Source organism: Aphelocoma coerulescens, unplaced genomic scaffold, assembly GCF_041296385.1.
Source record: "Aphelocoma coerulescens isolate FSJ_1873_10779 unplaced genomic scaffold, UR_Acoe_1.0 HiC_scaffold_255, whole genome shotgun sequence".
NCBI classification, from domain to species: Eukaryota; Metazoa; Chordata; class Aves; order Passeriformes; family Corvidae; genus Aphelocoma; species Aphelocoma coerulescens.
In genome coordinates, this window is record NW_027183599.1 from 164,602 (window position 1) to 189,007 (window position 24,406).

Genomic DNA, 24,406 nt, shown 5'->3' on the forward strand with positions numbered 1-24,406 from the left:
CCTTGCATCCCTGAACACCAGGAGAGCTGGAGTTTTACCCAGATCCCAGTGCCCTGCACAGCTGCACTGACACGAGCACAGGCTGATCTCTCCACCCAGCACCATCCCTCATTTTCCTCCCATTGCTCCCCAAGCGTCCCCAAACCACCCCGTGTCTGTGCCGGGGCCAGTGCCTGCCCCGAGCCCAACCAGAGGCTGTCACCCAGCCCTGCACCAGCTCCCACCCCTGGGAGAGCTGGGAATGCACTGAGAGCTCAGCTCCCTGGGCTCCCCAACACCCAAACCAGTCCTCAGACACACAAATAATGCCCAACCTGCCCCTCCGGGCACAGCCAAACACCACAACTCCATCATCCCCAAGGAACTCTGGCAGTTACCTCTTCACCTCTGCCCTTTTCCAAAAGACACAAGTAGGACTGGGCTGTCAGAAATGGTATTCCCTAGGCAGTTCATCCCAGCAGAGAGGAGAAGAGGAACCCTGTGTCCCTCTGACTAACCCCACAGCATGGGCAGGACCGGCTGGGCTTTTTGTATTCAAAATTTTAAAATGAACTGAAGAACCTGAAAGGCAAAAAACACCACACACATAAGGTTAGAGCCAGTCAACACACACACAGACAGACACACTCTCAGACACCCCTTCTTCAGCTTACACTCTGACTGCAGCCCTTACTAGAAACATCCCTCCCAAAGAAGATGTTAAAGCATCTTCCGTCTGCTTCTCCTTGATGTGGAACAGTAGACCCTGGGAAAATTGGTAACATCAGTGACCATAGGGATCAAAATCTGCCTCGGGGACCTGCAAGACAGCATGAGGCAGTCTACAAGTAGCTGACAGCTAGGAGTTATCCCCACACCAGGCCCATAAGCTTTCTACCCAAAAGCCCACAGACAAGTGAGGAGAGTTTTAAAACTGTTCAAATGAGCCACGACTGAATGTGCCAGGGCAGGGCAGCTCCAAGCATAAGTGGCACATGGACACACAGTGCATCAAATATAAGCAAAGATGACACGAAGACTTGAGAGAACGCTTCAGAAGATAAATTCTTGAGACCAGGATGCTTTGAGACGACGGAAGCTATGGAACTACTGCAGTGAGGAGGGTCTAGTACACTGCATATAGAAGTCCAAGGGAATGGCACATGAAAAAAGATACTACCAAAACTGAGAAGGAAGACGGATAGGAACATCTTGTGTACTTCTGGTCTCAAAAAGCAAAACCATAAAGATGCCAGAATAAGCCCAATCCAGAAAAGTATGCAAGTACTCCCGCTGCCGATATGGCCCAGAACGATGCCTGTAAAGAACTGAGACATCACAAAGCCCTGTGACACTGAAGACAACGGACACAAACCACATCACATAGACACAAATTGAAACTGCCCAGCAGTTTCACCTGATGGGCCCAAGATTCCTAGTGCAAGATGAGCCAGAGGCCCACGATGCCGAAGGAAAGAAGGCTCTACGGCAGTAGTATGTGACAGTGAAATGTAAACTCCCTATGAGAAGTTAGTGCCAAAGCTGGTAAGAGGATGCTCAAGAAGTGCAGCAGGCCTAGAGAAGGAGGCAACGACTGCCAGGTGATACAAAGGGTTCCCTAGAGAAGGATTCTGCCGCCAAAGGCTGAAGTGACATCACAAAACATGACCGACCGACAAATGGCCAAGATGCAAGATGCCCACGTGTTATGCTCAAGAGTGTGGCTACACTGAAGAGTAGGCAAAATTTAGACCATGGCAATCATGCCAGACCCGAAGGCAGGCTCCTCGGGTGAAAAGACGGACAATGACATCAAGACTCAAAATCCAGTGATGCGAAGCTCACGAGAACATGGAGATGGGTTGGAACTGCCCGGCCCGGCAAAGGCTCGAGTGATGCTGAAGAAAAACTCCCTTAACCTCCAAGGGGCCCGGCCCAATACAGCCCTCTCCTCTCAGCTAACTTCAAATTGCCTCCTGTGATTCCAAAGGTGTTTGCCTTCTCCCAACCAACAGTCCCCACACTTAGCTCTCTGAAGACCAGCAGACGAAATCCATCCTCGACAGAAAACATTGCTTCAGCACCGTGGACGTCAATACATGGCCCACAGTCCACTTCGGCGGCTGCAAAAGACAGAACAATGACAAAATTCAGACTGTGATGACACGTCCCAGAAGTGACCCCTTGCACAACGCCCCTCTCCCTCATAACTGCCGAGGCTCATCGCTTACCGGCCGTTTCCAAACTTAGGCTCTGCACCTACTTGTGGTACCTAAGACAACAAAACAAACTGTGACTATCGCCCTCCAGAAGAATAATGCGCGGGCTCCCTCTGCACCGCTGGCCCAGGCTCACCTCAAATCTTCATCCGACTCCGGAGGTGGCCCGGACGATGCCTGCAAAGCAAAAAGGGACACGCTTCACATGCTGCCACGTACCTCTCACCTATCAGTCGCCCCACCTAAATGCCAACTCACCTGCTCGCCTCTGTCCCTTGGCATGCCTAGGGCAGCAGCAGCAGCACCTGCAGAGAAGCAAAGCAGAAAAACATGCTGAGAGACTGAAACCACAGCCTCCCCGCTCCAACTGAAGTACACCACACCCACACCCATACCTTAAGCTTGCACGCACCTGGCCTCCAGCATCCCCAGGGCCAGGACACCTTCCCAGTGGACCACCTAAAATGCACAAACAAAAACGGATGCTTAGAGCTGCACCAGAAACTGATACCCAAGCAGTAACAACTCATTCTGTCCACCAGTCACCGCTCACCTCGCTCCATCGACCTTGACCACTGCTATTCAGCATTACTTCCTACAAATAAAGATGAAGAACAAAGCTGTAACACGGTCACCATTTACACTTGCCCTGCAAAGACAAACGGTGACTGACCTTCCTGTGGGAACCACCTCACCTGGTATGGGGCACTCTGTCACAGGTTCAATCCCTCTGCAGCTGAAAGAGGGTTACGACAAAAGTCAAAGTACTGCATGAGAACTTACCAGCTCCAGACATCTTGTGTCAATCTAGAAATACCATCTTGAGTCCAACTAATCCCTACATTACAAATGTCAAGTCCCTAGGACTTATCCTATTACACCTACACCCAGACCATGTAGCAGGGCAAAGCAGCCCCGGCCCAAACACACAGACACCTGTGACACAGGAGATGACAAACAAGGGGATGCAACAAGGAGAGGAAACTCTCAGCAAGAAGAATTACCAATGAGATGACCTAGATGAGGCCGATGAGGCTCAAAGAACTCCGGCAGAAAAAGACCCTAACAGAAGGACTTATGCCAAGAACCGCAAAGATGGATGCCCGAGAACCATACGGTTGGAATCCTCCACCTATCCTCGCATTCTCACAAGTCCTAATCTGTTATAATGGATCGTTGTGGTGCACAGCTGTCAATACAGCTCAGAACAAGACTGTAAAAGGTGTCTGACTCGATATTGCTAAAGAGAGATGCGATTCCGATGCATGTCCAAGCTTGCAAGTCAAAGGTTCAAGAGTACCAGCGTCGGGCCAAGGAATGCAAAGGAGACGCTAAGGATGATGCCCAGCATTTCTGATAAGCCCCTCAAAGGGGTAAGGCAGAAGACATGTGACACGATGCCCAAAAGACACAGAACACACAATAGACAAGTGACACAACACGCACCGGGACTGCTCTGCCCTGTACACCTCAGCATTGTGATCAAAAGTGAGACTTTCCCTTTACACGGCCTAAGGGGCCCTCTCGTGGACATCCCCATCTCCAAAGCTAATTCAAAAATCCCTCCCACCAAGTCCTGACCCAGCACACCACTCTCATCCCCCTCCCTGAGGTGTAGCCCTCGACTTAGCTCTCGGATATCCAGGGATGCAAATCCTCATCAGGTGCAAAAGAAGGCCGCCTCGTCCTCTGGGGAGTTCCTGCCCTCAGTGAGCTGTTCTCTCTTAGTCTACTACAAGAAAGAAAACCAAACATCAGTGCCTGAACTCAGCAGCACATCAGCCAAAACCCAACAATTCCACTACTCACCGTCTCCTGAGAACGCCCCGGTCCTCGGCTCATACACCGTGGCCGCACTCCAAGGCTGCCGGCGCAGGGTATACCTGGGTTAAAAGGAGACAAGGTGATGGGGCATTGCTGAAACTTGAGTGGACCCTCGCTCCTCCCTCCCTCCCCGAGTCGCTGCAACTCCTCAACCATTGCCAAAGGCTGCCCAGATGGCACCTTCAAACAGAAAAGGTACAGGCTTCATCGCAGAGTCCTGTAATAGTTCTGGAAGGCTCACAGGGGCAGCTCAAGGGTGATAAACTGGCTCCATCAGCTGGTCCATGAGGGGGTTCAGCCCCTGTAGGCATAATACGAGTGGGCCACCTAAAACACACAAATGGATGCTTAGACAATGCATGCTTTGAGCTGCCCCAGAATTTGGCACCCAAGCAATAACTGGTTGTGTCCACTGGTCACTGCTTACCTCACTCACTTGACCTTGACTGCTGATATCCAGGTTTACTTCCTAAAAATAAGGACAAAGAACAGCCCTGCAACATAACCACCATGAAACACCACCCCTGAAAAGCTGAATGATGACCAACCTTCCCAAGGGAGAAGGGGCAAAACAAAATGGAAAGGCACATACCGATGTAGTGTCCAAAAGTGCTGCATTGCCGAGGCAGGTTCCACCTGAAAGTGCTCGACTGTGACCTCTGTCTGGAAGGGTGTCTCTCATGTTGGAGTAGCAATTTGAATGCTGCAGACCACCTGTAAAACACAAAAAATCAAAGGCTACTTATAGTTTCATCACTAATACAACAACTCCAGTAACATCCAGTTCTGTGCTGGAATCAATACTCATCCAGCTCATGGTCCCCCCGGTGCCAATACCCTGCTGCTTCAAGCACTTCACCTCTTCAAAATGAAAGTCCCAACAGTGAGGTAAACGTAGAGCCCAAAGTCAGGCCATAGCTTGGACTTCAGGCACCGACCCACCTCGTTGCTGTGCTCCTCTGGCCTCCTCTGTTCATATCAGGTTTACATCCTATCCATCTGCAAAAGAATTATTTGTCAAAGTTACCCAGACAGACAGGGAAAGCTTAGCCTTTCCCAAGTTCTCATTCCTCAAAGCAAACTGCCTAGGATCCCACAACAGTGGGCCTTAGGACAAACTACTATAAAACTGCAAGACACCACTGCACCACTCCCACATCTCCACTGAACACCACACAGACTGGCCACAGTCACTCTGTCCGAGGCATGGCTCAGGTGGCTAAGCAAAGCAAAAGGTTCCCTCTAAAGTCTCCTTTCTTCTCCACCTACCCCCCCTCAGGACTACTCTACAGGGCAGAGCAATTCCAGGCGAGACACAAACTCAACACATTATACTACAAACAGTAGGACACAAGGATGATAAAAAAAGCTCTCGGCAAGAAGAACGATGGCAAGAAGAAGAGACGACGCCAAAAGAGACAACCGAGGGTGTGGCAATGGTGGATGAAGGAGGCTCTAAGGAGCAGAAGAAAAGACTGTAACAGTGACCTCTTCTAAGAACTGTCAGTCACAGTGATCAAGATGGCTGTGAGAGACAATGCCACATTTAGAATGCTCCCATCTCCTGACAATCTTACAAGCCCCAGGACATTACAGCTCACGGCTGGAAAGGATGGATGGCAGTACAGCCGGGAACAAGGCCTCAAAAGACATCTGACTCAATGCTTCCAAGATGTGATTCCAAGATGCGGCCAAGCCCACTGGTAAAAGAACAAGTGACATTGGCATCCTACCAAGAAGCACGAAAGTTCAAGAACCTAGAGATGATGGCCAATGCTTATGATAAGCCCCTTAAGGATAAAAGGCACAGAGATCTGATCCGAGGGATGCCAGAAACACAAAACACACACGGGACGAGACAACACACACTGGAACTGCTCTGCGCTGCACACCCTACAGTTGCAATCAAAAGTAGGGCTACTCCCTTTAGCTTACCTAACAAGCCCCTTGGAGAGCATCCCTTTCCCCTACACTAATTTTTACATCTCTCCCAGGAATTTCCAACCCACTACCCTGCTATCATCCCATCTCTAGGTCCTGGCCCCCAACTTAGCTTTTAGGTGACCAACAATGTGAATCCACACTGGATGCAAAAGGAGTCCACCTCAGCCCTCTCCAAAGGCACTGTGATCACCAGGTTGGCATCTTAGTCAGCTATGACAAAGAAAACCAAAATCAATGCACCCGTGGAGTGGCATACAAGCCAAATCCCAACAAGTCAGCTACTAACTGGGACCCTGCTCCCACTCCCACTCATACTTACAGTCCTTAGCTTACCTATCAGAAGCCTCCATCTCCAATGTCATCTTGGACCCAGGGTAGCTTCCTCTTGCAGCAAAATGAATCTGCTGAAAAAACTGAAGTATCATACCTGACACAATCTGGAATTTCAGGAAGTTGCCATGAACCATGCACTTAATGCTATCTTCTTCACAGAGTCTTCAAAGCCTCTATTACTTCAGATACCAAAAGTACCTGCTGAAAAAAAGCTGAGAAAACCCAAAAGACCCCCTTCACAGAAAGAAGAAGACACCCTTACCCCAACTAACCCCACAGAGGAAATAGGCCTCTTTTACCCAGGACTGGGGTTAATATACCCCTGGCCAGGCCCGCCTCTCGTTCCCACAATGCCCGGGAAAAGGGAGGAGGCAATTTTACCATCAGGGATAAAAGCACTGGGAGGAGTTGTAGCTGTTTGGCTGCTCTGACTTAAATTCCAGGGGAGTAAGGGGCTCTGTAGGTGCCTTCTTTTTTTACTACAGCCACACCTGCCAAAAGAGTAGATAACAGGTAAGAGAAGAAGCTTCTTGTCTCAGCAGCATAGGCAGGTGAGTTGGGTAATTCCTTGTTAACATGTGTAATTGTTCATTAGTCATTCCTGGGTAGTATGCTGTAGGCAACTAAGTAGGCAAGAGAAGAATAGTAGTAGTATAAATGGTGTAGCTCCTGCTGGGGCTTCTAGTTAGGGCCATAAGTGTCATGAATAAGAACAAGAAAAGTAATGGACTCTTGGGCAGCATTAGGTTATATATGTACTGGGCTCGCTCCCTTGTGAGAGATTTGATGCCAGGGCATGGGTAGAAGTGTGGATTTAAACCCTTAAAATGCTGAAAAAGGGGAGTTTGCTTCAACTGAACCCCTTAAAATGAGGGAATAGGAGATGTTTGCCTTTACTAATGCTATTGTAACTAATGGGTTCTCCCTTCTGAATCACCTGAAATACTGCAGCCTTTGGTACTTCTTTACCTCTCTATCCTGCCCTTCAATCCTGTTGCAAACGCGGGGAAAACCCAAAACTCTGGGTTTTTTCCCCCCCTTTCCTTTTCATTTTGCCTCCTCTTTTCCTGCAGGTTTTGGACTATCCAGGCTTGCATGTGGATTAGACACCTTGGAAGCTCAGCTCCAGGTGGGGTTGCAGCAGTGTTGGAAGCACCAGGGATTCCCCCGAGGTTTGGTGTGAGGAGCTGCAGCTTGGGAGGGGCTGGGATTTTGTGCAGTCTCTCACAGACTTAGAAAATAGCAAGAAAATCCTTCCTAGCAGCATTTCTCTATCTACAGAGTCCTGAGAGCAGGTTGGTACGGCCAGTGCTGGGACTCCGAAACAGTGACTAAATCCTGTTTTCAGGGCTTGAGGAAGAGAGCCAGTCCTGTGTGTTTGGGCTCACAAAGAGAAACTGAAGTGCTGCATTTTGCTGGACCTGAATTAAAGCACAAGGGCTGTGTTTTGATGCTCAAAGCGGGCTTTTCGGGCTAGGGCGAGTCTGTGTCTCTGAGCTCCGAGTCCTGCCTTAGGCACAGCCCGAAGCCGGGCTCCCCGGCCTCACGCAGAGCTCGGGAGCAGCGACTCAGCGCCGCGTCCGGGGCTGGCGGCAGAGCCCGGGGCCGCGTCGTGGGGCCCAAGGCGGGCTCCGGGAGGGGCTCAGGGCTGAGCGGAGCCCGGCCCGGCGCGTCGGGCCCGGCTCGGGATCCCGGGGCTGCCCGGGCGCTGGCACAGCCCCGGCTCCCCGCGGAGAGCCGGCCGGAGCAGGAGCGGCAGCGCCGGGCTCGGCCCCAGCGCCCGTCCCGGAGCGGCTCCTCCCGGTCCCGATGCCAGCCCCAATCCCGCCGGGGAAGAGGCGGCGCCGCCCGGGACCCGCAGTGGCCGCCGGCAGGACCCGGAGCCCCGGTCCCGGGAGCGGCCCCGGTGCGCGGGGCGGGCCCGGCCCGGGAGAGAGGGGCGGGGCCCCGAGCGATGGAGCCGCCCCCGTGCCGGGCAGGGTGGGCCCCGGGGCCGGGCGGGGCCGGGGCTCTGGGGCGGTCCCGGGCCCGGCTCAGGTGCGTGGGGCCGAGGTGTTTGAAGCCCCGGAATTCGCCCCCTGCCGCCATTTGCTCCCTTAGAGCCTGGGGAGGTTGCGGCCGGGCCGGCCTCCCCGGGCGTGGCCCAGGTGAGGCCCCCGCTCCCCCTCTTTCTCCTGCCCTTATACTCCTCCTTCCCTCCCTTCTTGCATGCTCACACCCAGTCCTCCCCGGTGGCCACAGCTCCTGGGGGTCCCTTATGGCTTCACACCCCTCCCTGGGTGTCCCCTCTGTGTCCCCCACGGCTGGTCTGGGCTGACCCCCCTGTCCCGCAGGATCCAGCCCGGGATGCTGCGCGGTGCTGAGCACTGAGGGGCACCATGGGGTGCGCGGCGTGGCCCCCCAGCCGTGGCCCCCCGCGTGGCGCCGGAGCCCCCTCGGTCGGTGCTGAGCGCTCCTTGATGGAATTGCAGTGAATGGAACAGAAGCCCAGCACCCTGGACCCGCTGTTGGAGCCAGAGGACACCCGGTGAGCTCCCACCCCAGCACGGGGACATGCGGCGGACACGTGTGGCACCACGCCTGGCGTGTCCCAGCACATCCCTGTGTGGCCCATACCTGGCTGTGCCCTCTGTGTCCGAATGCCGTGTGTGTCCCCAAGTGTCTCCATGTCCCAGTGCCCACTGTGTCTCTTGCGTCGTCGTGCCCAGTGTGCCTTCATGCATCCCTGCGTGGTCACGTATGTGTCCGTGCCCTGGGTACCCCCTGTGTCCCCATGTGTCCCTGTGTGGTTGTGTATATGTCCATGCCTCGTGTGTCCCTGTGTCCTGGGTGCCCTTTTTGTCCCTGTGCCCATATCCCCGTCCACCCCATGTGTCCCCACTCATGTTCCGAACCTGGGTGTCCCCATGTCCTGTACATCCCCGTACCCCAGGTGTCCCCCAGCCCCGCTGTACCCCACATGTCCGCAAGTGTCCCTATGTCACGTTCTGGGTATCCCCACACGTGCCCATGTCCTGCGTGTCCCCCTGCCCCCCACATGTCACCGGCTAGGTCCATCCCCTGGTGTCCCTGTGTCCCCACGCCCACATGCCCCCACTCGTGCCCCGCCATGGTGTCCCCCCACTCGTGCCTCTCCCAGCCGCCCCCTCCCCTCACCCTCCACCCCCCCCCGGGACTATTTCGGGCCCCCGGTGGGGGGTGGCGGCCCGGGGTCCCCTTGGGCTGGAGCGGCCCCGGGGGATGCGGGGTCCCCGGGGCTCCCCCCCCGCAGGTGCCGATCCCCGCGGCCCCGGGCCCCCCCCGCGGGGACGGGCGCGCGCGGACCCCCGCCGCCCGCCATTGGCTGAGCCCCGATGACGTCACTTCTCCGCTCAGCCAAAAGGACATTTTGTCTTTGACTGGGAAGGAGCCCCTCCCCCACCCTTTTCCTTCCCTTCCCTTCCCTTCCCTTCCCTTCCCTTCCCTTCCCTTCCCTTCCCTTCCCTTCCCTTCCCTTCCCTTCCCTTCCCCCGCTCGGTCCCAGCCCCCCCAGGGCGGTGTCGTGTCCCGGAGGGGGGGGTCCCGACAGGGGTGTTCTGGGTGGGGGGGGTCCCCAGGGCCCTCTCCTACCCCCCCCATCCCGCACTCCCGGGCTGGACCCCACCTGTGACATCGCTGCACTGGGACCCCCGGGTGGGGGCTGCCCATTTCCCAGCAGAGAAGGGGGTTCGAGGGGGGTTTTGGGGGAGCTGTTGGAAGTTTGGGGGGGTGCAGCGGGAATCCATGGGCACCCTCTCAGCCTGTCACCCCCCTCCCGTAGGTGGCTGGATGGGAAGCGCAAAAGAAAGAGCAGCCAATGTTTGGTGAAGAGCAGCATGTCAGGTACGGGGACCCACGGCACCCCCCGAACCCCCCCGGGCACCCCATGGCCCTGCTGGGCACCCCCGGGTCCCCCGAGTACCTCATGTGCTCGCCGGGTTCTGCAGGCACTCCGTGTGAGCACTGTAGGGGCCTCGAGTCCTTACCAGGGACCCCTGGATACCCTTCGTGTTCCTTGTGGACATCTTGGGGTCCCCAAGTCTCTTCAGGCAAGTCAGGGTGCCACGGACACCCCATGTCCCTGGCAGGCACCCTGGGGGCCCCAAGTCCTTGCCAGGGTCCCCTGGCCACCCCATGTATGACCTGGGTCCCCCAAAGTCAATGGACATCCCTTGTCCCCCATGGTCACCCCAAGATTCCTGTGTCCATGCAGGTACCCCAGGGTCCCACGGACGCCTCATGTCTCGACCGGGTCCCCTGGAGTTCCACGGACACCCCTTATCCCCTGTGAGCACCCCAGGAACGCCAGGGTCCCGTGGACACCCCATGTCCCTGGCAGACACCCCAAGGTCCCCATGTCCCCCAGGCACCCCAGAGTCCCATGGATACCCCACTCCCATGTCCCCCCCTGCACCCCACATCCCTGCAGGGTCTGCTGGGGTCCCAGTCCCCCACATCCCCCTCGGCGCCTCGTGGGTCGGGGTGCCGCCATTGGGGCGGCAGCGCCCTGGGGTGGGCGATAAGGGGGGCCCTGCGGGCACTGCCCCCCGCCCTGCCCCATTCCCGGCGGGGAGCAGCCGGCGCCGGCGGGACCCGATGGGGGGCCAGGGGGGAACCCAAGCGTCCGGCTCCCGCCCATCCCCTGCACCCGCCCCGCTCCCGGAGGGAGGGAGCACCCAGGGACCCCCGCATCCGGCACCTGCAGAGCGCCAGAGTGGGCTCGAGGGGTGCCCACGCCTGGGTTTGTGGGATCCCGGGTGGGTGCGGCGGTCCTGGGGTGCTGGGGACACTCCCCTGAGTTACAGGTGCTCCATGCAGGGGGGACCCAGGCATCCGGTCCCTTTCCCATCCCTCTCACCCTTCGGGGATCCCCAATTCCAGCCCCCCCAAAACACAAGGGTGGGCTCCCGGGAGGGACATGAGGGGCCCAGGGTGCTGGGGACCGCCCCATGCATCATGGGCAATCTGTGCCTCAGTTTCCCTGAACAGTCGGTGGTGGGGAGGCTGGGGGGACTCTGGTGGGGGGCTGGTTCCTGGCCTGCCAGGCGGGGGGACCACGGACAATGACAGGGACAGTGGGTCTCTGTGTGCCAGGGGGACAGGGACCCCCCCCGCTGCCGGTTCCCGGCCAGATAATGGGATAATGGGGGCTTTATTGGCGTGGGGGGCTCAGGCACCCCCCCCCCACCCCCAGTGTTAACCCTTCCCGTGCCAGGGCAGGGGTAGTGGTGGGGCAGACAGTGGGTGCAGACAGAGGGGAAACTGAGGCACAGGGAGGGGAGGGCTTACTGGGGGTCCCTGGCATGGGGTGTGTGGGGTGTCCCTGATGTGAGGCATGCAAGGGGGTCCCTGACTCAGGATTCCTGGAGGATCCCTGATGTGGGGTGTGTGGGAAGGTCCCTGCTACAGGGTGTTCCAGGGGTCCTTGACTTGGGGTGCCCTGAGGGTCCCTGTCATGGGAATCCCTGTCATGGAGCACCCCATGAGTCCCCGCTGCGGGGGTCCCTGCTCTGGGGTGCCCTGGGGGTCCCTGACCTGGGGGTCCCCGCAGGGTACATCCCTAGTTACCTGGACAAAGATGAACAGTGCGTGGTGTGCGGGGACAAGGCCGCCAGCTACCACTACCGCTGCATCGCCTGTGAGGGCTGCAAGGTGACTTGGGGCAGGGGGCTAGGGGGGCTCAGCAGTGCTCACTGGGTCACTCCCCCATGCCCTCCCCAGGGATTTTTCCGTCGGACCATCCAGAAGAACCTGCACCCCACCTACTCCTGTGTCATCGACAAGATCACCCGCAACTAGTGCCAGCTCTGCTGCTTCAAGAAGTGCATCTCCGTGGGCATGGCCATGGACCGTGAGTTGGGGGGCGTGGGGGGGCTCGGCTGGGGGGCAGGTTGGGGTCCCGACACCCTGGGGCACATTGGGGTACCCGGAGCAGCTGCAGGACCGGGCTGGTATGTGATGCAGCAGTGGGGTAGAATGCATGAATGGGGGGTCCTAGCTGACTGGGGGGCATCCCAGATGATAGTGGGGGGCTTTTGGGAGGTGGGTTGGGGTCCTGGTGCTATGGGGCAATTTGGGATGCCCAGAGCAGCCACAGGAGGAGGCTGGGGGGGGTCACCATGGGGTGCTATGCTGCAGCTGTGGGATGCATGGATGGGGGGTCCTGGCTGATGTGGGGGGATCCTGGCTGATGCTGGGGGTCCGGCAGTGGTGCTGGATGACTCGAAGCGGGTAGCCAAGCGGAAGCTGATCGAGGAGAACCGGGAGTGGCAGCAGAAGGAGGAGATGATCAAGTCCCTGCAGCATCGCCCCAGCGCCGAGGAGTGGGAGCTGATCCGCCTTGTGACAGAAGCCCACCGCAGCACCAATGCCCAGGGCAGCCACTGGAAGCAGAAGCGGAAATTCCTGGTGAGGGGATGCAGTGGAGGGACTCTGTCACCATCTCGGTCCCCCACCCTGGCCCCCAGCCCTAGCCAGGATCTGCTGAGCACTCACACACTCAGCACACACATGGTGGCAGTGCCAGGGTTTGGGATGTCACCGGTGTCCTTGGGCAGTCGAGGGGGGTTGGGACATTGCCCAGCGTCCTTGAGCTGGTCACCCCTAAAGGGTTCAGGGGTGAGCAGTGACCGAAGGGGACAGCTGTGCCCGCGGGTGGCCCCGGCCCTGCCATTGGCCCTGTCACTGGCCCTGTCACGCAGCTTCCTCTTCTGGCTGCTGCACTGGCCCTGCCACGAGTGTTCCCCGGTGACATGGAGGCCCCAGAGGGGGGGCAGGGTCACATCACACCCCCCGGGGTGTCTCAGGGAGGGGGGACAGGGTCACACTGCACCCCCTGCCACTGTCCACCGTGGGGGTCCCAGAGTGGGACACGGTCACACTGCACCCCCAAACCCCACTGTCCATTACGGGGGACACAGTCACACCACACCCCCCCAATGACCCATCTGCTGTGGGGGTCCCAGGGGTGACACGGCCACACCACGTTCCCCAATGCCACCGTGGCAAGTCCCTCTCTGCCTTCAACCTGGATGACACCGAGGTGGCCCTGCTCCAGGCTGTGCTGCTCATGTCCTCAGGTGTGCGTGCACACCAGTAGTGGGGGAATGGGGTGGGTACCCCATGCCAGAGGAATCAGGGTTGGGTGTTGGGTGGGCACCCCAATGCCCAGAGTTCTCACTGTCCTGGGGAGGTGTTGGGTGGGCGCCCTGATGCCAGAGATCCCCAGCAGCTTCAGGGGGAATTGGGAGGGCACCCCATGCCCAGAGGCTGTGCACGGGGATTGTTGTGTTGGCACCCCCTTGCCCACAACCCCCAGCACGTGGAAGTGCACTGGGTGTGCACCCTAATGCCCAGAGTCCTGACTGTCTTGGGGGTGTGTTGGGTGGGCACCCTGATGCCAGAGCCTCACAACATCTTCAGGGTGTGTTGGGTGGGAAACCGTGCCCCCCCTGGATTTTGGGGGGGTTTGGAGTGGGCACCCCAATTCCCAGAGCTTCAGGCAGCTGTGCCAGGCTGGGAGGGGTCCCAGGAGCGTGAGGTGGGCACCCCAATCCCTGGTACCCAGGAGCACAGGTCCCCTTGGTGCCCTGGGGCCCCCTGCCAGGCTGACGTGGGTCTGTGGGGTGGGCACCCCAACACCCAGGGGGTGCATGGGACACTCAGCCCTGTGGGAGGGAGAATCCCTGCAGGTGTGGGATTGGGAGAGGGACTCTTCCATGGGCAATGAGTGCCAGGACAAGGAGAGGTTTAAACTGAAAAGGGGAGATTGTGATGGGGTATTGGGAAGAAATTCCTCCCTGCGAGGGTGCTGAGGCCCTGGCACAGGCTGCCCAGAGAAGTTGTGGCTGCTCCATCCCTGGAAGTGTCCAAGGCCAGGTTGGACAGGGCTTGGAGCACCCTGGAATAGTGGAAGGTGTCCCCGCCATGGCAGGGGGGTGGAACTGAGTGAGCTTTAAGGTCCCTTCCCACCCAAACCATTCCATGATTCCACAATCCCCTGATGATTCCCTGATTCCCGCAGACCTGACGGGGCTGATCTGTGTCGAGAAGATTGAGAAGTGCCAGGAGATGTATCTGCTGGCCTTTGAGCACTACATCAACTACCGCAAACACAACATTCCCCGCTTCTGGCCCAAGCTGCTGATGAAGGTGATGGATCTGCGGGGGGGTAGGAAAGCAGAGACCCCCCCAGTTTCTTTCTCTCTCCCCCACACTCTCCCTTTCTCTCCCAGCCTCCCTCCTACCCTCTCCCCAGTGCCTCCCACCCTCTCTCCCAGCTCCCCTGTGCATCCCCGATCCCCCCAGCCCTCCTTTCTCCCTGCTCCCCAACCCGACTCCCCTCTCTTCCCCCTCTCCCCCTCATCTGTCCATCATCCTTTCCCCCCCTCGTTCTCCCCTGTTATCCATAGGAAGGAAAGCCCGGTGCCCCAGTGTGTCAGGTGCAGAGGATGAGCTGTCCAGGTGCCGGGGGCGGGCGGGGCTCTCCCGGCGCGGGGCCGCCCCCGGGCACCGAGTGCCGCCGGTGCCGTGGGTCGCGTGGCTTCTCCGGTCCCCTCGCACCGTGGAACGGCGCCAGCCCGGAGCGAGTCCCGGTAATGGGCGCTGGGGAACACGTGTGGCTTGAATGGAAAAAAACCCAACCCCGACCTCCCAGGCTTTTTGCCTCGGGGCTTTGTTGCTATTGCCTGAGCCACGCCTTTAAATACCGACGAGGGCGCCTGCTGGAAGCGGTGTTCCGTGGTTTTTGTACTCTCTATTTGTGGTGTTCATTTTTATCTGGATGCACAGTTGGGCTTTTTGGGCAGAAGGTGCCCCTCAAACCACAAGGCTCGTTTCAACCTTGTATTCTATTGTTTGGACGATCCAGGGTGGGTGAGGACTTTGTCTTGTTACCGTACTAGGGAATGGAATGCAGGAGGTTCTTACAATTTTGGTATTGAAGTTGGAGTGTTGAAGGATATCGGTCTGATGGTAGTCTTAACCTATGAGCTACAGGCATTTGTAAAAAAACTTCAGCCTTTCCTTCCAGCAGCCCTATACATCTAAAAGCACGTGCATTTCTTAACAAGTCTCTGTGTCATAGTGACTTTAAAAATTAAAACACGTGTGTTCTGCCTTACCTAGGACTGGGGCTTTTTTCTACAAGTTCAGTTTGAGCAGATGTTCTTGTCTGTGCTTTTAACGTGAATGGCCTTGATTTTGCAGCCAAGTCAGTGAGATGGCACCTGAATGCAAGGGTTTGGGTTTGTGAAGCTTTGCAGAATGATGGCCTATATTTATATTTCTTTCAGAAACTCTCCGTATGCTGCACACAAACCTAATTTAGAGAGTTTTACTGAGACAGCAGATTCAAGCCCTCATTGTTAGGGGACGTCTGTAATGCCATTGTCTGCTTGACATTAATTCTTCCAGCTGTGCATCTATGTATTGTAATTGCCCTGACTTTTTTGGTCACAGTTTGTTTTCTGCAGTGCCCTCGTGCCTGCGCAGCACTCGCGATGCTGCCGTTGAACCTGGGCTGTGTGACAGATGGGGCTGTCCTGTATCAGAAAATTACGGGAATGTATGTAGACGTCAGATGGAATGCTGGTCTCTCTGCTCACCCTTGGCTCTGTAATTTCGTCATCCAGCCATGGAGGACCTGTGCAGCCATAACTGGCCAAGGTAGTGGGGGAGCACAAGCTGCAGCTCTGCAGGAGATAAGGGACCTCTTGCCCACAGCAGAAACAGCAAGTAAGTGCAATTCTCAGAACTCTTTACTGCGCCCTTAACTGCAGTATTTCCCTGCTCTATAATCTGGCCAAAGTTAGGTAGGTTTTAATAGGGATAGACACATTTCTACCACAAAGGTCACCTCTCTGCCAGATTTCAAAATTTCCCTTCTGAAGCTAGAGATCCTCATATAAAAGGTTGCCTGAATTTATGTAACATGTGCCAAGCAGTCTATTTTTCCTTTAATAATATTCCTGGAAATAGTGGAACTGTTTTGGCTAAAGCAGATGCTGAACTGTTCAGAATGAAATTCTCAGAGCTAAAATCTGGCCAAGTAGAGTAACGTGCCATTTTGTTAACACTGGGGAAGGCTGAGCTCCATGGCAGCAGGGAGGGGAGGTGGCACTGCTGGTCGGCAAACCAAGGAAAGCAACAAGCGCTGCTTTTAGGAAACTGCCAGCTTGAAGCCAGTGAGGAACATCCTTGGGCTCCTGCACTCTGTGTTTTTATGTTCACCTTAAATAACGAACAGAGAAACCCAGAGGCACCAGCGCTACTTCCAGTTACCTTGAACTGCTTAAACACGTAGTTTAAATCACCCAGGCTCCGTTCTCCCCACCTGTATTGCTTCTGGGCTTAAGGCTGGATGTATCTATGGAATCTATAGTTATGTATTGGAGTTTGGCCTGAAGTAATTTGTGTTGCCGACTTGGTACTCTTTCCCTGCCCTGGAAGTCTATCTGCAGAACCCCTCTGTGCCAGACAAGAGAGTCCCCCATAGATGTTTCACTATACAGTTATATCTTTTGGTCAAAGCCTTACAGGGCTATGATGTGAATGAGGACAAAGCTCTGTTTTTCTTCTTTGCTCTCTGCCCTGTCTTCTTTCTCTGTATTTTAGGACCCAAGTAACAGGGCCATAAAGCTCCTGTTCTGCTTCCTGGTTGTGTCACCGAAACTGCAGGAAAAACAAAAAAGCCTCCAGCAACATTTTTAATGTTAGAGAGTCAAGGCACTACTTTATTCTCTGGCCAGGATGTAGCACAGAAATCATCTCATCCACACATAGCCCGGGTGTGCCGAGAGAATCATTCCATGACACATGACCTTTACTAGAATTTTCAGATCTTTTTTACAGTCAAAACTCATAGAAACGAATTGGGTCAGTGTTCATTGGTCTCAAGTTGTGTAGTTCCTAGTATCTGGTCTCCTATTAGATCTGTGTTTCTTCGCTTCTGATGTTAATTAGATCTTCAGGGGTAGATGTTCTTAGATGGCCGCTGACATCTGTTCTGGTGATGTTCCCTCAATGGCTTTATCTTATTGGGGCTACTCCTAGTCTTTTGAAATGCTAAACCCATCAGGCCTCACCTAGAGAAACAATGCCCTGGAAAGAAGCTTCAGTTCCCTTTCCCTGAGGCAAAGATGAGCAAACCTGGCCAAAGTCATATATAAAAAATTTTTAAACTGGTATGTTTTCCAACAGTTGTATATAATGCTTTATTACATAAATGGGCTGGGAAAAGCTCTGGTACCCCTTACCAAGTTGGCTTTGTCTCAGACAATGCTGTTATTTTGGGGCTAGACATGAAGCTCCTGTCTCTGGAATTGAAAATGAATATAGGAATGACTGAACAAACAAACCTGGTACACTCTTAAAAAATTGTGTGCCCATTGACCTCAGCACCCCAAGCTGGATTCCCATGCTCTTTCCAAATTCTTGCCGTTCAAGTCCTTTCCATGCGCTCACTTGCTACTCAAACTTTTTTTTTTGTTTTGTTTTAAATGATACTGGTACCAGAGCACGGGCACAGCACTTCTATGAGCTGCAGAGCTGTGAATATCTCTTTTTATGGATACAGTGTGTGCATGCTGTGGCTTTGGGCACAGGGTATGTCAGTGCTAGTGCAAGGCTAATAACAGCCTCTAAAGATAATTTGAGAAGTTGCTTACCTTTCCCCAGGGAACAGGACATGTCTTTGTATTTCCACCTTCAGATACACAACCCACTTGTGGGCTTGACTGCATAGCAAATAGAGTGTGAGAGTCATCCTTGTTTATATGGATTTTTTTTTCCCCCTCTCTCCTTTATGTTTTGCTTTGCCCTCTCGTTTGCTTTCTGCCTGTTTTCTCTGAGGCTAGTGATTTCTTGGCAAGTTATTGTTCATAATCAAAGAAAGGTAGTGGGCAAGCAGCAACTGCTGTCTTAGGTAGCCCAAGCTGATCCTGCCGCTGCTTCGGCAGGAGAAAGCAGCTGTTTGAGAAGAGCACAGCTGTCCTGGGCTTTGTGCACACAAGGGCTGCTCAGAGCAGCCCCTTGACCCCATGCTGGCTCTGTGACCTCTGCCACTCTGACTGGTAACAGTGATGGCAGTTTGTGTTGAGGCTTTGTTCTCTGCTCCACAGAGAGAAACATTAAAGTGCAGAGTAACTAAGTGGCTTTTCAAAGGCTACAGAATGAATCAGTGAATGAACAACAACCCCCAGCGGCTCCAGGCCCCCTTCTCTCTGCAGACCAATGCCTTTCTCCCTGTGTGAAGATGTGCACGTAGGATAGGTTGCATACAGAATTATGTATTTCAAAAGAAATTTGAATATTAATATTTATATTGTAGTGATGCCACTGTCCTCTAGGCTCTGTAAATAGCAGCACCACAACAATGTGAATTATTCCTTTTATGCAAAACCCTGGCCAGTGAAATAGCTTGCCAATACAAAATAAAATTGCTGCACAAAAGTTTGACAGCTACATTCATTATATATGTCAATCAAAGGATCCTAAAAGCTTTATTGTCCCTGTACAGAGTCTGAACAATCTGCTAGCCCAATATGCTGCAAAGCTATTTTCTCTCTACTCCTTTCATTTAAAAAATAGCCACCAATAACTTTTGACAAACAGTCTGAGAAAACTGCATGAGCAGCAAGGAAATCTTAGATTTTCTTGGCTATCTGTGGGCTGGAGCCTTCCACTCACTGGGCTCTTTCACATGTCACAGTAGATGAGATCTGGTCAGAAACACGGAGCCCTAAAATTACTCTACAAAACCCAGGCTGGCTGGGGTCGTGGGGAGGGCATGGGGAGGTAGGGAGGAGAACTTAATGCTGAATATAAACGAATTAAATAATTTTTGGTTAAGGCTTTTTGTTGCTTTCCCAGGTATGGGACATTCAAGCTCCTCCGTCCCAGGTCTCCCCCAGGTTAGGCTGGGCCTGTCTTGATGAGCTCTTGCTCTCATCAGACCACCCTACAGCTTGGGAGTGTGAGGCCACGTGTATTTCGGCTGGATTCCCTTTTTCCATCGCGCTCGGTCCTGCGAAGCCCAGCTGTCACTTATGGCTCGAGGTGTTGTAAGCGGGGCAGGGGTCGGGCGGGAGCGGGGCTGTGTCCCGGGAGGCGGGTCTGGCGGCCGGTGCTCCCGCACGGGCGGTGGGGCCCAGGCCGGGCCCTGCCGGGAGCGAGGGCCCGGCAGCCGCAGCGCTGCGAGCCCAGCGCGGCCCCGCGAGGGAGCAGCCGGCGCGCCCCGCTCCTGCCCGGCCCTCACGCAGGCCGCCGGAGCCTCCCCGGGAGGGACGGACCCCACACCTTCGCTTGGCCCTGGGGAGGCCACATCTGGAGTGCTGTGTGCAGTTCTGGGCTCCTCAGGACAGGCGAGACATGGAGCCTCTGGAGAGGGTCCAGCTTAGAGTAACAAAGATGATTAAGGTGAATCTCATGTATGAGGAAAGGCTGAGGGTGCTGTCCCCGGTCAGCCTCAAGAAGAGACGCCAGAGAGGGGAACCTCATCAAAGTCTATCAGTATCTGAAGGGAGAGTGCCAAGAGGATGGAGCCAGGCTCTGGTTGGGTTTTGCCCAACAATAGTACAAAAGGCAGCGGGCAGAAACTGATGTACATGAGCAAGAACTTTACTGTGTGGATGACCAAGCACTGGAACAGATTGCCTAGAGAAGTTGTGGAGTCTCCCTCTTTGGAGGTTTTCAGAAGGTATCTGGACACAATCCTCAACAACCTGCTTTGGGGGACCCTTGCATGTCTGGGAGCTAGGTGACCTCCAGTGGTCCCTTTCCAATCTTTAACCATTCTGTGAAAGTGTGACATTGTAATCTTGTGCCATGACAGACCAGACTAAATCTGATTTAGGAGGGTGTCATAACTTTGATGTCTTTGTTCTGGGCTGTAGCTTAAATTGTTTCACAATTCAAAATATCTTGGAGGTTGGTTGTTTCCTGTAAGCCCTCAGCTTGCTTCTTAGCATGTGCTGGTGCATGGCTTTGCTCTCAGCCCCTGGTCATGGGCAGTGCAGCAGCAGTACCTCAGGAGGTTACTTCCTGCATGCATATCTGCCTGTGCCTTTCTGACAGCTGCTTTTGGGAGGAGATGCTGCTCCTGGCCTGTGCTAAAGGGCTGACCTAAAAGTGTAAAGAATAGCCTTGCTCTTGTGTTTGGGAGCGAAGCATGGGGATGCTCTGTGAGGATGCGTGCAGAGGAGATACTGCAGCAGGACTGCTGATCGTGACAACTAGTGCTTCTACTGAAAAAGCCTGGTGAAGAAACTGGTAAAATGGAAACTTTTAAAGAATTGAGGTGTTAATTCATGTGCTGAGAAAGCTGTGCTGCCCACTTACCATCCCAAAAACTGTGTAACATTTCCCTGAGGTGCACTGCTTGCTGCTGCATCATTGCTATGTCTTTGATCACAGGCAAAATTACCATGCTTTTGTAATCAGTAGACTCCACAAGTAGTTTCAAGATACATGGGAGTATATGGGAGTAAAAAGACATAGACTGACACTTCTCACAGTGTTGAAGTTTACATGGTGTGGTGTGTTCTCTCCCCATGCAGCATTGCCCTCCTGTACAGAGCCCTTTTATTCATGTTTTAAATAATTACCACTGTTGTGGCAATGGCATAGAAGTTGTTTCAGTGCAATTTGTGGCGAGCACCAAATATTGTGCAACAGAATGTCTGTTACCTGTGACAACAGCTACCTTTCATAACTACCTTTGATTTCAGGTTTGCAAGACTGGACTAAGCTGAATGTAGGTGGTGCTGACAGGATGCAAAAAGGCTTTCTGTAAGCAGAGTGGGCTGTGCTTTTCTCGCTAGTCCACCTCTGGCCAAGGACGTACTTTGTAGTGTGTGGGTGCAATGGTAAGGACACTGCAAATACTTTTGCTCCTGTGGTAAGGCTAGGAGCTTGGTGTTGTACGTGGAAAAAAAGCCTTCACAAGTCTGAAGCTTCTGCTGTGAGCATCACTGCTTCATCTTGTTATTCTGGCCCTAAAGGAAACCCTCCTGAAGGAATGCTGTAGCCAGCCCCTCTGTTTCTGTGAACAGGAGGTAGCGGTGGCTTCCCAGGGGGGATAAACCAGTCTTTGGTGCTTGCCTGTCTCACTTCTCTGCCTTGTGGGAAAGCGTTATGAATCCCTCTGTTTGGGTGATTGCTCACGCTTCTGCACCCTCAGACTTCATCTGTAAACTTTTAGCAGAAATTATGCACTGATGCTGGGATGGTTCTTGCCAGCTAGGAACTGTTTTCCAGTGTCACTCACTTGTAGTTGGCATGGGGAACTGCTGTGGCATTTTCTCGATGTTTAATGTGACCTAATTGTGTACTTCCACTGTCTGGGAGGATCAGCTCTTCTGGTGTGACAGCTGCCATAAAATCAGCGGTGCGTCTCCGGCATTTGCAGCTGGTTGCAAGGCACAAGTTCCTTGATTTTGCTGCATCAGCCCGGTGAAACCTTGCGGGGCTGTGTGTGCAGCCAACTGCCTTTTGTTACGCCTGGTAACAGCTTGGCAATATTAAAAAAATGTAACCTCCAGCTGTTTAATTGGCTCTAGGGAAATAAAAAGGCTTCCTAATAATCTTCATATTTACTTGGCACGTTTGGTTTGAAAGCAGATGGGTTGATTTACGAGATAAATGACAAAGCAAGAGGAGAAAAAGTGTGTCAGTGGCTTTACCATTAGAGAGGAAGGCATTTCTGATATGTGGTTAATCACGATTAACCTTTCTAGGTTTTGGTTTTTTTTACAAGTCAGCTTCTTGGACCTTCTGCCCGCCAGCTTGCTCAGCCAACTGATTCCCTCAGTGCCCATTGTCACCTCTCCCTATGACCTACAGGTAGGGGAAGGTGCAGAGCTGTAATGAAGGAGAGGGGCTGAGGTGGCCATTCCTTCTCAGTTGTGCCTTCTTTGCCCACTCCAGACTTGTGCAAGAGCCTCCCCCTTGCAGCACTCACCCCCTCCCCGTGGCCAGACCAGTAAATGCCTATGTCCTTTTGGATGGGCTGGGAATGCTCCTTCCTGAGGCACTGCTGCTTGAGGCACTGGCACTGAGCAGAGGAGGTTCTCCAAGCAGGCTGGTGCTGAGGCTGTGCCCTCCCTGCCAGAACCATGCACCCCTCTGCCCTGGCAGGCAGCTGGCAAGTTGTGAAATATGGTTCAGCACTTTTTTTTTAATATTAACTTGTGCAGCTGTCTTGGAAAGGATTAGAAATCAGTTCTGGAAAAGACTATGGTAGATTTTAGTGAAGAATTCTGCTGTGTCTTTAATTATTTATAAGCATCAGGATATAAGGACACCGTGTTAACCCTTCAGCAGTGAGAAAGATTACAAATGATCTAATCAATGACATACGCAAATTTACAGATTGAGTAGGTTTAGTTGCAAGTTCTGAGACTTAGAAGTGAGGAAATACCAGAAATAAGGTTTCTGCTTATTATTTTGTATGTCAGCGTGTTTGGTGAGGCAACTGGATTAGATGAACACTGTATGACCCTTTCGACTGAAAGACACCATTCTACATTTCTGATGGCACAGGCCTCTCCTAAGGGCTCACCGATTTGCTTACCACCCCTGCTGGTTGCTCTCACCACCTTTCACTAGTGGGTTTTGCTCAGGGGATGCATCAAGGGCAGGTTCATGCCCACAAGGCTCCTGCTCTATGGCCCCAGGGCCAGGCAAGGCTGCAGCAGCACTGTGGAAGGGTTACTGGTTTTGGCAGCTGAATGGTGGCAGGAAAAGCAGCTTCCCTCCCTGCCACGTGTTTCTAAAAGGCTGCTGAATAAGTCAGGGAAGCCAAAGTAAGGCTCCTTTTAGGGCTCAGAAACCTCTGTGCTAGAAGAACCTGTCCCTGCCAGCTAGGGCCCCCCTTGTCCTGCCCATGGTGTGGGTAAGTCACAGGCTCCTCTTCTCTGTGTTGGGATGAACTGCCTAGGGAATGCTGTTTCCAGCAGCCTGGTGTGCTGGAAAAAGGGAGAAGGGAAGAGGGAATGTGGTGCCAGAGCTGCGTGCCATCGGGTTGTGTTTCCCTCTGCAGACAGAGAGTCTCTGGGCCGAGGTGAGATTGCTGGGAGTGCTTGGATGAGCTGTGCAGGAGACAGGGAGTTGGGGCTTGCAGCTGCTGCTGGAACCATTGCCTTAGGTCTATGTCTGTGTGAAGTGGGATTTGCGCTGGAGAGGTGCTGTCGGGAACAAAGAGCGGAGTAAATCCTCTCCGGGGATGCGCAGGGAGGGAGTGAGTTGCAGGGAAGGAGAGTATTTCTAAGCCGTGTCAGTATTTCCCTGAAAGCGGGGCTGGAGCAGTGAGGGGGGTGCTTGGGTTTGGCCTGGGCCTGTCAGGAAGAGCCATAAACGAGCCAGCCCAGGCCCTGACACCTGCATGGATGTTTGACACACTTCTACAGAAAGCCAAGGCAGTCATGAATGCAGAGGACAAATTGTAGGCGACTGCTTACGATCTGTGGGGAATTTCCTTTGGAATTACCAGTCAGAGAGTGCATGCAAGCAGAGCACATCTTTTGGCTTTTTCCGGTTTGTCGTCTCCTGTCTGGCTATAGAGAGTTTTGTGCGCTGCCGTTCAGGAAGCAGCGTGTTTTCAGCTGGAAATTTGGGGTGGGTTTGTTTCCTCAGGGTCTGGGGTCTTTCCTGAGAGAGTCACCCTCCCATAAATCCCCCGGGTTGTTCTACACAGCTGCTTTGGCCCTGGGTCAGAGAGAGAGAAGGGAAATGACTTTTTAGGGCGTTGAAATTTCTCCAGGCAGGAGTGGGACGTGGTCTTGCCCCTCCCCAAAGCCCTGCAGGCGCATGGGAGTAGCTCAGTGCCGGCGCAGCTCTCTGAGCAATAACAACGCTTTGGAGGTTCGAGTGTTGATAACACCTCTCCTGTCTCCTGGGGCCCAAGGTTCGGTCTCACGGCCCCGGACCGGTGAGGGAGAAAAGGAACTTGGGCTATTCCTGGGAAAGCTTCTGTTATTCCTTGTGCAGCCTTTTAATTCCGTGTTCTGATGGACTGTCCGCTGTCTTTCCAACAGGACTTGTCAGAGATTGAGACTTGGGAATTGAATTTGGGTCCGTTCACTACAGAATCT

At 54.1% G+C, this 24,406-nt stretch overlaps 1 long non-coding RNA gene and 1 pseudogene across 1 annotated transcript; one reads left to right on the forward strand and one right to left on the reverse strand.

Moving 5' to 3' along the window:
- Positions 1-2,950: 2,950 nt before the first annotated feature.
- On the reverse strand, positions 2,951-4,732 carry LOC138101363 (uncharacterized). The gene is made up of 4 exons (XR_011147110.1): positions 4,615-4,732; positions 4,450-4,491; positions 4,008-4,349; positions 2,951-3,927 (listed from the first exon to the last, which is right to left on the reverse strand). It is a non-coding gene; the product is annotated as an uncharacterized lncRNA (long non-coding RNA).
- Positions 4,733-8,333: 3,601 nt separating this feature from the next.
- LOC138101370 (thyroid hormone receptor alpha-like) lies at positions 8,334-13,790 on the forward strand (annotated as a pseudogene).
- Positions 13,791-24,406: the final 10,616 nt, after the last annotated feature.